Below are 7,334 nucleotides of genomic sequence, written 5' to 3' on the forward strand. Positions count from 1 at the left end.
AGTCATGCTTTTAGCACATAAACTAACGCAAACAAAGTTGATTCAGACAATATAGAACATCACAAAACCCAGTACTGTTTTTTTTTTTATATAAAAAAGTTTTAGCTATTTGTATTAACACATTGCGTGCCAATCGCGTAGATCTACGCGAACCTAAATAATTGCGCAGCGTGCCAGTTGCATAGATCTACACGAAGTGTTTTTTTTATTTTTTTTCGCAGGTTCACATTTCATTGTAGGCCTCCCTCGCAGTGACACGTTTCATTGTAGCACACCCGGATATGGAAATATCCGAGTCCGGAGATTTTCGTTCCCACCCGCCGTCGCTCTAAATCTTCCCCTAATCCTCCATTATCTCGGTTGTTGTTTTTCTCCTCGCTGAACGCTGTTTAACATAAACCGCGACAACTGCAAAATGGAATGTCGCCGATTGAAACAGTCTTCTCTGGGCCACTCACACAGCTACCCTGTGTGTCTACAAACAGTTTAACGTGCGATCTTAAGGTATTTAGCGAGGTCTGTGGTGACGTGAAAAAAACTAAAAAACAACAATAAATCGCTGGCACTGGTGAGTACATTAGGATATTAAACTCTGGCGTGGAATGTGTTAAGAACAAAACCCGGACTGGATCAGCGGATTCGGATCCGGATATTCAAATAGTAAAATCAGCAGGAAGTTGACATTCATATTAAAAAAACAAAAAGTACTGGGTTTGGTGATGTTCTATATTGTCTGAATCAGCTTTGTTTGTGTTTGTTTATGGGCTAAAAGAGAGACTTTGAGAGCTGTTTCAGCGTACAATGTAAGTCAATGAGGAGCATATTTTGAATCAATTTCTAATCAATGGAACAATTATTTTTGATTTCTTGCCCACCTTTGGAGTTACATCATGGCAAGATAACTACACAACCCAAACCTCTACCAAAGTGGTCTTGCCCTTTAAGAACCATGGACAGTAGCTACAGTTACTTCAGAACCATGGACAGCTGCCACAGACAGCTCTGTGCTATGAATAAGAAAGAAAAACCGGTGCGCTTCCTCTGGATGCCCTCTTAGTTTAGGCAGTGGGTGCTCAGCTATGTATACAACTCAAATCAAAAACCACCTAAGTGGGAAGAGCGGCTCTCCAAAATAAATACTGCAAGACAGTGGCTCAGATGTAGTTTCTCATTATATTGAGAGAACGCTAACGCGTTTCGGCCGCAGCCTTCCTCAGAGCAGATTAAAAAGACTTTTTAATCTGCTTTTTCCACTTAGGTGATTTTTGATTTGATCCTTTGAGCTATGTTAGGGTATCCCCCCCCACCCTCTCTCTCTCTCTCTCTCAGAGAGAGACTTATACTTATTAAAATTGCCTAGAGGGTTGGTCGACCACAGACATCACAAACGTGGGATCAGAATAGCCACATGGACCACGTGTGGCCCCCGGGTGCCACACTGTTGTTCCAATACACATCACACTTGGCACAAACACTGTAGTGTACAGAGGTCTGCCAAAACAGCAGTCACACCAGGGGCCACATGAGGCCCCCGGGGGTCACAGGCTCCAATTCGTACCATACTTGGCACAGACACTGTTCAGGGGTCTTCCCCATGACAACGGTCACACTAGGGGCCATATGTGGCCTCCAGGGGCTACGTCAGGGGCCCCCATTGCTCTAATGGCAATGCCACAAACACTGTTCAGGGGTCTGCCTTAACAATAGTCACACCAGGGGCCAGGGGTCTATATGACAATCGTCACACCAGGGGCCAGGTGTCTGCCATGACAATAGTCACGCCAGGGGCCACATCAGTGGCCCCCAGCGGCCACAGGCACACTGTTGCACCAATCGACACCAAACTTGGCACAAACACTGTTCAAGGGTCAGTCATGAACATAGTTAGATCAAAAAACTAAATTTAGTACATATGGGGCGCCACAGCAGTGTCTAACACTTCAAATGGCCATAACTCTGTGACCATTGCTCTGATCATTATATAGGACTGGATTTGAAAGCTGTGTAGAAGCCTGAACATCTAGTCATCTAAATTTGCAAAAACTAGTAAATAAAGTTGTCAAATAATTGTAGTGGAATAAAAAGTACAATATTTGCCTAAGTATACAGCAATGAAAAAAGTATAAACTAAAGCAATGAAAAACACTCGAGTAAAGTAAAAGTACCTCAAAATTGTACTTGAGTAAAGGTACTTGGTTACTTTCCACCACTGCACGTGTTGTGTTGTGTTTCTGGACTGTAACAAATGACTTTGCTAAAGACGGACCTCTCAATCACTCCCAGCTTTGCGAACCACTGACCCGACCAAAGACTGCAATTATCCCACAGCAAGGGTTTATGGGAAAGGACACTGAGGACCGCTTCAGGTCCCACCAGCAGGACTATAAAACATATTTTATTATCTAGAGCTGCAGTTACCTTATTTTACCTTATATGTAACCTCATGTGCATACTTGCACTATTCATTATGATGTGTAGGTACATATCTTGCTCTCTTTGACCCCAATCCCCTCATGGTGGCGCTATACTTTAAAGCTTTTTTTGCCCCAAAACTCTTGAACCATAAGTTTGATTAGACCCCTGCGCATGTACTTTTGTAGAAGTATTTTTTTAAAGCAAGTACTCCAGTATTAATTTGACAGAGCAACTTTCCCTTGTAGTAATGTTTTACCAGGAGTATCTATACTTTGACTTAAGTACTGAGGTTGAGTACTTTGTCCACCGCTGTGGGCTATACACTAACTGCACGGTAGTCACAGCAGCCAAAGCAGAAAATGACATGAATTGGAACATTGCTGACACAGAAACATAAAGCAATGCAGGGGGGAGTGTATGAATAAGACATGGGCTCTTTCATAAGGAGCCATGCAACATTAGATAAGAGTGTAAGAGAGACACACGCTATAGGAAAGGTGAGAGACAGACAGTGTCGGGACAGACAGTAGGAAAGGTGAGAGACAGACAGTGTAGGGACAGACAGTAGGAAAGGTGAGAGACAGACAGTGTCGGGACAGACAGTAGGAAAGGTGAGAGACAGACAGTGTAGGGACAGACAGTAGGAAAGGTGAGAGACAGACAGTGTCGAGACAGACAGTAGGAAAGGTGAGAGGGAGACAGTGTAGAGACAGACAGTAGGAAAGGTGAGAGGGAGACAGTGTAGGGACAGACAGTAGGAAAGGTGAGAGGGAGACAGTGTAGAGACAGACAGTAGGAAAGGTGAGAGGGAGACAGTGTCGAGACAGACAGTAGGAAAGGTGAGAGGGAGACAGTGTAGGGACAGACAGTAGGAAAGGTGAGAGGGAGACAGTGTAGAGACAGACAGTAGGAAAGGTGAGAGGGAGACAGTGTAGAGACAGACAGTAGGAAAGGTGAGAGGGAGACAGTGTCGAGACAGACAGTAGGAAAGGTGAGAGGGAGACAGTGTAGGGACAGACAGTAGGAAAGGTGAGAGGGAGACAGTGTAGAGACAGACAGTAGGAAAGGTGAGAGGGAGACAGTGTAGAGACAGACAGTAGGAAAGGTGAGAGGGAGACAGTGTAGGGACAGACAGTAGGAAAGGTGAGAGGGAGACAGTGTAGAGACAGACAGTAGGAAAGGTGAGAGGGAGACAGTGTAGAGACAGACAGTAGGAAAGGTGAGAGGGAGACAGTGTAGAGACAGACAGTAGGAAAGGTGAGAGGGAGACAGTGTAATAGAGACAGACCGTAGGAAAGGTGAGAGGGAGACAGTGTAGTAGAGACAAACAGTAGGAAAAGGAGGCGAGACAGACAGTAGATAAGCTGTGAGGGGGACAGTGTGAGACAGACAGTAGGACAGCTGAGAGAGAGACAGTCACATAGCATAAAGGCTCATGCATTATTCCCAAGTGGTTATTATTCTAATCTCTTGGCCCAGAACCTATAGCCTCATTTCTACTGAACAATTTATTTCATTTACACAATTTGCCAATATCTGTAATCAGCCGAACTACATAATCATGTTCACTTTTGCAAGGTTGACAACTTAGCTCTCTAAAAAAGGATACAACATAGTAGTCTCAAGCAATGATGCTCCTATTGCTGATCTAGACTTTGACTTATGACCTCTTAGTCAACAAGAGATATTTTACTATACTAATAGGCTACTATATTATTATCATTATTGTAGGCTGTAGTTTTTGCAGTGTCACCTGAAAACCGAAGCGAAATAATCAATGATCAATTGAATACACAGGACCACAATGGAAACAAGCTCTCAGGGCTTTTTATGTTATCCTTTTAGCATCATTGTATACCTCTGTACATTTTGCAAACTGTTCATAAAGTATTCAATCAAAAGGTTTACAGGTAACAATGAAGTGAGAGAGAGAGAGAGTGGGATCCAAAAACCTGGATTAAGTTCCAAGTAAATGATTGTCTTCAACCGTTATAGGACAGAGTGGACATCATCACCACCACCACCATCTATAACAGCTGTTACCACTGGAACCAAGCACCACCAGGTCCTCTTCTGTCTATCTTCACAAAGTAGCATGTGCACTGAACTAAGATCACAAACTGTTTGAGGCATAGCCTATATTTCTATATATTTCTATAATTTTCTATATTTGAGGAAACAGAGGCACGTAGCCTATATATGTAATAACATTAGCCCAACATATCGTCTCTGTCGGGTGGTCCAAGATTCAGGATTCAAATTGAAAAACAGCAAAAGTAGCAGATCTACAAGCTCGTTCGAGCTTGTAGATCTTCTACTTTTGTGCGACGCTGTAGTATGATCAAGCAGGGCATAAATTTACAGGGGGAAAAAAAGTTAAATTATGTATAGTTGAGAGGTTTCTGCCCGACAGCAACGAAAAGTTACCATAAACAAAGATCCATTCTAAAACGGGGAGTACGCAGCTTGACATGTCTGTAGATCAGCACCATGGATAGCTCTATACCTGTAAACATCTACATGTCTGAAGATCAGCACCATGGATAGCTCTATACCTGTAAACATCTACATGTCTGAAGATCAGCACCATGGATAGCTCTATACCTGTAAACATCTACATGTCTGAAGATCAGCACCATGGATAGCTCTATACCTGTAAACACCTACATGTCTGAAGATCAGCACCATGGATAGCTCTATACCTGTAAACACCTACATGTCTGAAGATCAGCCCCATGGATAGCTCTATACCTGTAAACACCTACATGTCTGAAGATCAGCACCATGGATAGCTCTATACCTGTAAACATCTACACGTCTGAAGATCAGCACCATGGATAGCTCTATACCTGTAAACATCTACATGTCTGAAGATCAGCACCATGGATAGCTCTATACCTGTAAAACATCTACATGTCTGAAGATCAGCACCATGGATAGCTCTATACCTGTAAAACATCTACATGTCTGAAGATCAGCACCATGGATAGCTCTATACCTGTAAACATCTACATGTCTGTAGATCAGCACCATGGATAGCTCTATACCTGTAAACACCTACATGTCTGAAGATCAGCCCCATGGATAGCTCTATACCTGTAAACACCTACATGTCTGAAGATCAGCACCTTGGATAGCTCTATACCTGTAAACATCTACACGTCTGAAGATCAGCACCATGGATAGCTCTATACCTGTAAACACCTACATGTCTGAAGATCAGCCCCATGGATAGCTCTATACCTGTAAACACCTACATGTCTGAAGATCAGCACCTTGGATAGCTCTATACCTGTAAACATCTACATGTCTGAAGATCAGCACCATGGATAGCTATATACCTGTAAAACATCTACATGTCTGAAGATCAGCACCATGGATAGCTCTATACCTGTAAAACATCTACATGTCTGAAGATCAGCACCATGGATAGCTCTATACCTGTAAAACACCTACATGTCTGAAGATCAGCACCATGGATAGCTCTATACCTGTAAACATCTACATGTCTGAAGATCAGCACCATGGATAGCTCTATACCTCTAAAACATCTACATGTCTGAAGATCAGCACCATGGATAGCTCTATAGCTGTAAACATCTACATGTCACCATGTTACCTCTACCCAGTGTTAATTTTGACAGCAAATTTGTATGTAGTTTTAGTCATTTTAGTATTTTGGATAAAATGTGATTTAGTTTTAGCCATATTTTAGTTTTAGTTTTAGTCGACTAAATATCATAAGATTTTAGTCGACTAAATCTAAAGTTGATTTTGTCATGTATTTTGTCAGGCTATGATGGCGTCGTAATGGCAGGTTTTACACTTGGTTGCATGCTGAAAAAAAGCCGATCTACAAGCTCACAACACTGTCGCAGCAGGACATGTTGTGAACTTGTAGATCTGCTATGTACAGAACACCAGCAACCAAACATAAAATGACTTGCCTTTTAGTTCTACTGGATCTCTTCTCCACTAGTCCCTCACTATCATTTTAGTCTAGTTTTTAATTTGTTGACGAAAGTCATTAGTTTGAGTCACCATCATAGCTTTTTATTTAGTTTTTCGTCCGTGAAAAAAAGGCAAAAGTCGAAAAAAAAAATTCCGTCAGAGTTTTAGTCGACGAAATGAGCACCTACCGCCAGTCCGTCAGGTTGTCGTTTCTTGGTCCTAGTGGGACAGACAGGAGGTCGATCTGTCTGTCTGGATGAATGGATGGATGGAGCTGCAGCAGAGTGTGTGTGTGTGTGTGTGTGTGTGTGTGTGTGTGTGTGTGTGTGTGTGTGTGTGTGTGTGTGTGTGTGTGTGTGTGTGTGTGTGTGTGTGTGTGTGTGTGTGTGTTGCGTACAGCGCGCTGTAGATTCCTCAGTTGAAGCGACGCTTCTCTGGTTTGGAAGAAAAAAAGCAACGCACTGGAAGATGCCCGCCGTAACGAACGGGGTTGCCACGTCCGCTAATTATAAGCAACTTTGGGATTATTTTTCTGTAAAGTTGCTTGTAAATATTGGTAGTTACATGTTGTGTTTTTGTGGGCTTGTCTCTAAAGTGTACTTATTTGGGCTCGTTTCCAAATGTTGTTTAAACCAGTGGTTCTCAAATAGGCTATATTCATATCAAGGACCCCCAAATTAATATGCATTTGTCTGTGAACCCCCATCTTAAAATGTTTTATGCCAGGGACCCCATACAAAATTGTGTTACAAAATTGTTAAAATGTCAAATTGTTTTCAAGATTCTTTTTGAATATAGCCGATACGACGCATTGTGAGCTTGTAGATCGTTTTTTCCCCCAAATAGCCAATGTACTATGTTTAAAGGGCGCTTCTTCGCTCGCTTCTTTAGGGCTTATTTTCATAGACCTGGTTGCTTGTTTCTCTCTCAAAACCTGGCAACACTGGCTACGAAGACATACAGAGACA

The sequence above is a fragment of the Gymnoscopelus braueri genome (genome assembly GCF_963280865.1).
Source record: "Gymnoscopelus braueri genome assembly, chromosome: 6".
In the NCBI taxonomy this organism is placed as follows: domain Eukaryota; kingdom Metazoa; phylum Chordata; class Actinopteri; order Myctophiformes; family Myctophidae; genus Gymnoscopelus; species Gymnoscopelus braueri.